The 8,408-nt window shown below is 35.2% G+C and overlaps 1 long non-coding RNA gene across 1 annotated transcript in view; it reads left to right on the forward strand.

Annotated features, from left to right (window-relative positions):
* The first annotated feature begins 424 nt into the window (after positions 1 to 424).
* The window catches only part of LOC309438955, an 80,034-nt gene continuing 72,050 nt past the window's right edge, over positions 425 to 8,408 (forward strand). The window contains exon 1 of the long non-coding RNA XR_014183900.1: positions 425 to 502. This is a non-coding gene — a long non-coding RNA (uncharacterized lncRNA). The remainder of the gene's footprint in view (positions 503 to 8,408) is intronic.

Genomic DNA, 8,408 nt, shown 5'->3' on the forward strand with positions numbered 1-8,408 from the left:
GATGGCGTCCTTTTCTTTCTTGTCCCTCAGTTTGCCTGTGACCTTGAGCCAAATCATCTTGCCAGAACAAGTCCCCATCTGTCACAAAGCTGCAGAAGAGCTGAGGGTGGAAGCGTGCAAGGCTCCTTCCAGCTGTCTGAAGGCCTCATCTGCCTTTTCTTCCTGATGAGGTAATCTGTACCAGACACATACAGCAATATCTCCCATGTTTTCTCCTCTATCTCCCCATGTTCTCCAAGGATGTGGTATGTTAACCTGAGTCATGACTCGCCAAAGCTTGGTTCATGGTATCTTTGGCCAGCCAAGCTCTGTTGATACTCCTGTGCTCCATCTGGGATACATGCCTAGTGCCTTTACTCTCATTGCTGTCCTAAGCATTGCCTCATCTAGACCAAGGGTTTTGCAAGTACCAGTTCTGCTTAGCAAAGCAATGGGTATACATATTGCAACTTGTATATTTAATTCACGGTGAAGAGCTGATGAATGTGATGTTTTTGAAATGGTAAGTATGAAACAATGCTTCTGTATGATCTCTCTTTACTAAGTTCTTGTTTTTATTTTTGTTACTGTTGGTGTAAAATTTTGCTTTATATTTAATTAAAACCAAAAACCACAAACAAACAAAAAACCCACAAAACAAAAAACAACAACAACAAAAACCAACCACGGGAATGACTCTTAATGATTTGATCTAGATTTTCGTCACTCTACTCTGGATGATGCTGCTAAAAACAAAATGAGATGCTAGACAGCATAGATTTTAAATTTCTGTTTTGGCTTCTACTAACGTGTACTTTTTGCTGATGGAGGAAAGATAAGAGATGAAAATCTAAAAGCTTGTATAATAACATTTTAAATTAAGGAGCCTGCATACTGAGCATAGTCTGAAACTAGACTCTGAGACACAGTTTTGTATGTTTTATGCATTAAGACACCATCTGCTTTTTAGGGAAGAAAAACATACTGGAGGCTTTTCTGTAGCGATCGTATTTTAAACAAAAAAAAAACCCCATGTTTTATACTGGCATAGTCCTTTGAGGAAAGACACAGCATTAATTGTATAAAGGACCTTAAATAATTATTGTTTCAGAGTTTTTAGAACCCTTGGAACATTATTCGGTGCAAACCACAAAAAAAAAAAAAAAAAACCTGAAATAAATGGAACTGTATGGAAACGTGTTATTAATTTCAATCTTTTTTTTTCCCTTTGTACTTGTTCTGCAGAATATAGAAGAGGATTTTTACTGCTGAAAAAAAAAAAAAAAGTGCTCTAGAAAGTTCTGGGGGAAAAAAATGTAAGGGAAATATACCAGAGGTTCCTAAAATAAATGTAAACAAAATGACCCTATTTAGTGTACAAATCTGTTTTCTTGTAAGTATTCTACCTGTAAACTTTGGGATGGTGAACTCCCAAAAGATCTGAAAAGCCAAGCCCAAGTGAGGACACTGCAGGAATAGATATAACCCCACATGTAAGATTAGAATAGCAGAGGAAGTGTAATGTTCTTATTTTTGAATACTGAATGGGGAAGTTTCCAATTCCCATGTCAGTTTATGTGCATCATACTGTATACAGGACATTAAATATTTCATTAGCAGCAAAATCTCAGTTGTGGCTTATGTATAAGAAGTTTTATTGAAAACCTTTACTTCAGTGTATGGTTTGTTGTAGCTTGCACGTGTTGAACATTATTCTAGTTTCCAAAGGTAACAGGGCAGTAACAGACTATCACAATAGGGGAGCAGTAGGTGAGCACACTTATGTTCTTATGTATGGAGATGAAAAAAATGTAGAAATAAGCTATTGTAAATAGGAGATACGAGAAGATTATGTACCAAAAAAGGAAGTTATAATAAAGGCTTTTCTTAGGATGTTGTGACAACTGGCTAAGTGTTGTGAAGTGTCATTGGTAGCTGGAACTGTTGATAAGGAACTGCAATTAAAGTCCAGAGTACAATCTGATAGCAGAGGCAGCTCAGAGAGCAGTATAGCTCATCACACTCAGTTCATTAGAAAACAAAATACTGATCCAGAGAACTGCTGAGAGGGTGGACATGTTTGCTCACAGTCTAAAAAAAAGGCGTTGCATAAAGATAACTGAGGTAACAGTAAAGTATGCGTAGAATAAAAAAATAAGTGTGCTTTCATCCACACAGCAGAAAGAGGAAAACATCCAGCATACACAACAGCACATGCAGCACACAAGTTGTTGTTTGTCAGAGTCAAAAAACAGGGGAAAAAGAGCACTTCAGAATATTAAATTATATATGAAGATTTTGTATGAGACTACAGCAGCATGCTGGGCTGCAAAATGCCAAGATTTAAATCACGATGCTGTAACCTCAATTTGACTTCAGTGGAGCTGTGGTAGTTTACATAGTCTATAGTCTGACATTTTACACAGTGGTCTGAAACCTACCCCAGAATTTCAAAACAGCTTTTTTAGGAACACAGATACACCAGTCTTGTTCTGATGTCCCACATACAAGCATATTTGTCATAAAGCTGTAAAAATAAATGCTAATTGAAGATTTGCCACTACATGTCACACTCTTTTGCATGCCTTCTGCACTATAAATATTTCTGAGGATAGTAGACCAGGCAGATACAAGAAAAGGAATTATTAATACTCTTTTTATAGGAGGAGACAAAAGAGAAGCACAGAACTTACTTTAAAAGATCAATTTATATTAAAAATCAAGAAAATAGAACAGTACACTGCTAGATTAAAAAAAAAAAAAAAGTGATTAAATAGTCAGGATTCTTTGTTAGCAAGAAAATTATTTACAAATGTCAGATTCATCAAATCTTTGGGAAATTGTTTCAGATAATGAAAATGGTGATTCTGTCCACATAGATTTCTACTAAAATAAGTAATTGTGATGTAGCTAATAAAAAAATCTACTCTTATTTAATGTTTGTTTGCAATTTAAATCTATAAGTTCCAGAAAGATTCTGAATTTTTATGTTACCAAATATAGGGGTTTGGATTTTATTTTACATTCTAATGAACAGATTTTTAACCTAGTAATTTCTGGGTTAAAACACTGTTTATACCAGTGTGTGCAATCTAAAATACCAAATACAAAAATACATTTGTATATATTGAATGTATAGTATGAAAGTGCCTTTTTTTTCTTTTTGTTTCCAAGCAATGACTGAATGAAGAAAGAAACATCATGTTGAAAATTAACTTCATACAAAGATGTAATTTTATGAAGAACTTCATCTTTATCTGACAAATTTAGATCCTTTGATCCAGTAAAATGCCTGTAAACAGTAAGTTACCTGATCGAAACCTAAAGTTTGGTTAAGTACCTTTCCCACCTCGGTACTTTTGATGAGACTTGAGATTTATCCAGTAATGTGAACCAGCATGTCCAGACTATGCTTTCAAAATGCTTTCAGAAAAGAGCTGGATCAAACTGTGACACACTGCTTCTCCACCCCTTCCCCATGCCCCTCAGTGGTAGGAAAGCAGTGAACAGCCTCAAAGTCTATCTGCCTCCTGGATCTCTTGCCCTTGCACTGTTTGTGTCCTGGCCTCACATTGGGTGACAACCACCAGTTCTTCCACTCACTTAGTAATTTATTGAAATGGAAAGATGTGCTGGCAAGAATGACTGGCAGATTGGCTTCAGGGTGGGTGGGGTGTGCAACTGCCCTGCTGTCTGGATGGAGGTGGCGGGCATGCAGAGAAACAGTCATGGGAGGAGGTAAACCAGCACTCTGTTGCTCCCTCATGTAAGCTTGCATCTGACACCAAGGACCCTCTGATGTGATGGAAGCACATCTGGGTTCCTAATAGGTCCCCAACTGCTATTAAGTATAGGAAGCCAAAAGTCATAATGATTTTCTGGGTTTTGGCTGAACAGAAGTGAAAGGTACTATATCATTTGTTTACATAGGTATTTCTTAGTCATTTAATATTTGTGTATGTTAACACTGGGTGGGCACAGTTTAGTTATTGTTAGTCCTGTTTAGTTTCTGTAAGTTTCCTGTAGTCATAAGTCAGACTGCTGCATATTGGATGCCTGGTCCAATCAGCAGGAGTGGGAATCTTATTACTGGACATTAAATTGTCAGAATATGCTACATAGGTGTTCACATTACGAAGGTGCAAATAATAGGTTGTAATTCCATTTCTTCTGTTTAAGTACTAACCTTATTTGTGTCAAGTTGTTGAAATCACATGCAGTACTATACTGATGGCAATCTCTTAAATTATATTTTATATAGGAGTTTGTGCCTTAAAATGGATGCTAAGAGATTTAAATCAGTCACACCAGCCTGTATTAAGGCAGGGTGTTCTGGATTTTTGCATCCAAAGGAAAACTCATATGACAACTTAAAGTAGCTACAGCTTTCCTAGAGGCCAGGTTACTGGTTTTGTTTATTTATACATTTATTTAGGTTTAAGAACTCCACATAAAAAAATGCCTCTCCAGTGCACTGAGGCCCCTTGATGAGAGTTACACAATTCATCACTGTTACATTATCAGCACCAACGCTGAGGAGTTACCTTGCTTGACTTAAATTTTCTTAATTAAAAAATATCTATTTGGACACAATTTCTGTTCCTGGTCACTGGCCTTATTCACCTTTCTACCGTTCACATTTAAATTGCTATTTTGAAGTGAAAAAAATAACTTTCAAAGCAAGGAAACTCTTGCCATTGTTCTCCATTAAGCTGTGGATGCTACTCAGTGTGTAAATGTTATAAAGGGAATAATTATACAATTTATATTCTTTCTGGGTCCAAATTAGCAGGTGCTTTGAGGTAAAACATGGATGAATTTCCCATAACCAGGCTGAAGTCACAAACAAGTTAGCTAAAAAGTGCCTGTGGTTATCTTCAAATGAAGTTATATTAGAATTGTGTCCAATATTCTTTATTACAAGGTGAAGACACTCAAAGCAAATAGAAAGTGATGGGTTTTTTTCATTCTCCATAGCCTGTGTTCAAGCTTTGCTTTGTAATGTTATTTATACTTATTTTTTGTTTTATAAAAATTAACTTTTGAGAGTGATATTTTGAACTGCTTATAACCTTCTATTTCCTAACACAGTTAGTCTACATTTTAAAAATACAGGGGCTATGTGTGGTGATCTTTTTAACAATGAGTACATGGCAGCAACAGCTGCATTAAGACTCCTGTGATGCTTATGGCTACCAGCAAATGACCTTGTGACCAGAACCAGCACCCCCACACTGACTCCCCATTTATGTAGTCCACTATTTTCCCCTGTGTTTCCCCCTTTGATGACACTATGGGTATTCTTGCTTCCCAGTGCAACCCTTGGAAAACACCAGATAGGATTACACTCTCTAATGAGTTGTCTATAAGGAAGAATATCCCCATAGGTCTGTACCTTCTTTTCATGATCCCTGTGGTCAGACTGTATTATACATCATTAGTGTCATATAGGTTATATCTATAATTAGCTACTTGATTATACTTTACAAGTTCCCAAGATCTAGGTCAACCATTCATACCATGTGCTCGGTTTCCTTTGTATAATGGGAATGGGGCTGTTTATTCTCTTATGGTCTGTTTTTCCTGGTTATACTTAGTTACACACTTTAGAGTACAGTTTATATATTCAGCCTCAGTTTTGATGTGTAATTGTTTCTGCGTGTAATAGGGGCATGCTAGTAATAGTTCAGGTGTGGGAGTAAAGCTTATGTCTGAGTTCTCCCATATTACCTTGCTATTTGGGCATAGACTACTGGTTATGTGTGTACAGAATCAATCGCATTATTATGACTGTATCATTATGAAGCCAAATAGTTGGTTTACAAACCACAGAGATTAGCGAATTGCTTCAACCACTGTTTATCTATAATAACTGTTTGTAATTTTAAACTTTGTTTTTTGAAACTTTACTATACAAACTGTGGGGTTTATATGCTGTAAAGACATGGGTGATTTTTCCCATGTGAATGTATTATTTTCCATACCAGACCTATTGGTTCTTTCAAAATATTTTACATTATCCCTTTCATTTTACTTAGATGTACAAGTTCAAAACACACCGGGACAAAGTCTGATGGTTTTGTTTCACACAGCTGTTCTAAATGAGCAAGATGCTTACCAAATACAATATTAAAGTAAATTGAAGAAGAAATATATTGAGAATGTCAATATTTTCTACCTGAAATTAACAAAGTTTTTAATTAAAATCAGGTTAGATGTGCGTGTATTATACATACTGGGGTCTCTATGTGAAATTATTTTTAAAAAGCACTTACAAGTATTATGTCTACATTATTCTAGTTGAAGGCAAAATAATTTAAACTGCTCTTCCTCAACAGTTTAAAGAACATGAGACAACAGGAACTCCTCTCTGAAAGCGGCAATACCTGTTAGCACAAAGAGTAACAGTGACATGCCATATGATATGAAATAACAATAGACTCTCTGCATTTTGGTGTTTATGAGAAATACCAACTGTCTTTAAGCTGGCCACACTATGTGATCTTACTCATAAAAGTGGCTTGGTGTCACAAAGGACATGGAAAGAGAGTAAAAATAATTTTAGTAGCACCTGAACTGTTACTGTGTGAGTTAGCTTGGGACCAGAGGCATTTCTTTGCAGTTTCTGATAGCATCTGCTGCTTTTCTTCATTTTGCTACTGACAGTGCAGCACAGTACTTTGGTTCAGTGATTTTTTTTTCTTTTAATTTTGAAGTTTTTCTGTCTTTGAATAAAAGCATAGCCATTTTTGAAATACATACGATTAGGTAGTATTTGTCATACCATTTACCAGAACACCATCAACTCTTCTTTGTACAGCTGCCTCATTCATTCAAATTTCTGTTTATTTAATGGGAGATATTATGTGCTCCTTCTGCAAACTTTTGATAAATCTTTTTAACAATCTAATAAATTCACCATCAGTATTTTCTCCAGTTTTTATAGAGGCTTTTAGTTCTTATCAAATAAACTAAAAAAAAAAAAAAAAAAAAAAAAAAAAAAAAAAAAAGAAATTTTACTTAAATTATATGCAATCCCATGACTAATCTGGAATTTCAGTGCTGCCTAGCATTCTTACTTTCTGTATATCTTGAGTGTTGGTTTCATGGCTTAATATATGTTTAAGGAAGATAAGGAAAAGGGGGAATGAGGAGGAAAATCATTGCTTATATAGAAAAGCCTTGATATATTGAAAAGAAAAACGGCTCATCTTGTTTTATGGAATTTTATGTGATTGCTATGTTGAGATGTACAGCACTAAAATGAGTATTAGGTAAAAGTATAACCTAAATATAAAAATGTAAATGTATCATTTCATTGTTTAAATCATCGATTTGTTTGTTCATTTGTTTTTCTCCCAGAAATAACAATGGTATCAGTGAAACCACATCAGAAATATGCTAAAAATATTACACATCTTTAAGTACCAATGGACAAAAGGAAGGAGAGGAAAACTCATGAAGATGGAGAATATGTATTGTAAAGGAATAAATATCATGCTTTGAGGAAAGAAAATGAAGCCCAAAATTAGAACTATTTTTATAATGATGTCTGTTCTTCTCCCCTGCTACTGCTTAGCCACAAAGAAAACGTGCTGAAAAGGAAATTAACTCTGGCATGCCCACCTCATATCATCTAAACACAGGCTGACAGGAAATAGCCAATAGAATCAATTGAATCAATAGTCTGCATTTGAAATTCTATTTAGAAAAGCACTGAAGAAAACAGAAACTGAATTATGAAAAGAAAAAGTGGCATTGAAGACTAAGAACTATTTCTGACTGAATTCCAAAAAGACTTTATAATGTGTTTCATCTGCTTATTTTGTTCATGTTTATTTATATTTATGTTATCTATGAAGGAAAACTCCCTTTTAATTCCAATATATATAGCACTCTCAAGACAGAGTATTTGTATTAAAAGAAGCCGGCAGTCATGCCAAGATGCTGCAGTGATTGGCAGCAGCATAAATCACAAATAGATGTAAGATACCCATTCATTCCCCTCTCCCAGCCTGTAATAGTCTTGTAAGCTATTTTGTCTTCTCATCTCATCTCATTCTGCTGTTCACAAGCATGTTGTGTGAGCAGCCATGCCAAAATGAAAGGAGAAATGTAGGTTGTAAAATGTGTACAAAACATTATGATATTTTTCCTAGCTGGTTCATCTAGCAGCAGAAAAACACCCTTGAACTGTCTTGTCAAAAGGAAAAGATATAAAGAAACATTGGGTCAGAATTCAGTGTTGCATAATAGCCTAAGTTACTTTCATTAGTTAAAAATAGTTTTCAACCCTTTTTAGACAAAGATTTGAGAATGTCTTCACACTTTCATGTATTGTGGTGACTGTGTGCTTTCTAAATTTTTCATTTCTTCAACTGTTCACACATTCTGTAAAGTTTCTGTTTAATCTTTCTCTTTTCCTCACC

This window comes from Streptopelia decaocto (assembly GCF_964273445.1).
Source record: "Streptopelia decaocto genome assembly, chromosome: 4".
Taxonomy (NCBI): domain Eukaryota; kingdom Metazoa; phylum Chordata; class Aves; order Columbiformes; family Columbidae; genus Streptopelia; species Streptopelia decaocto.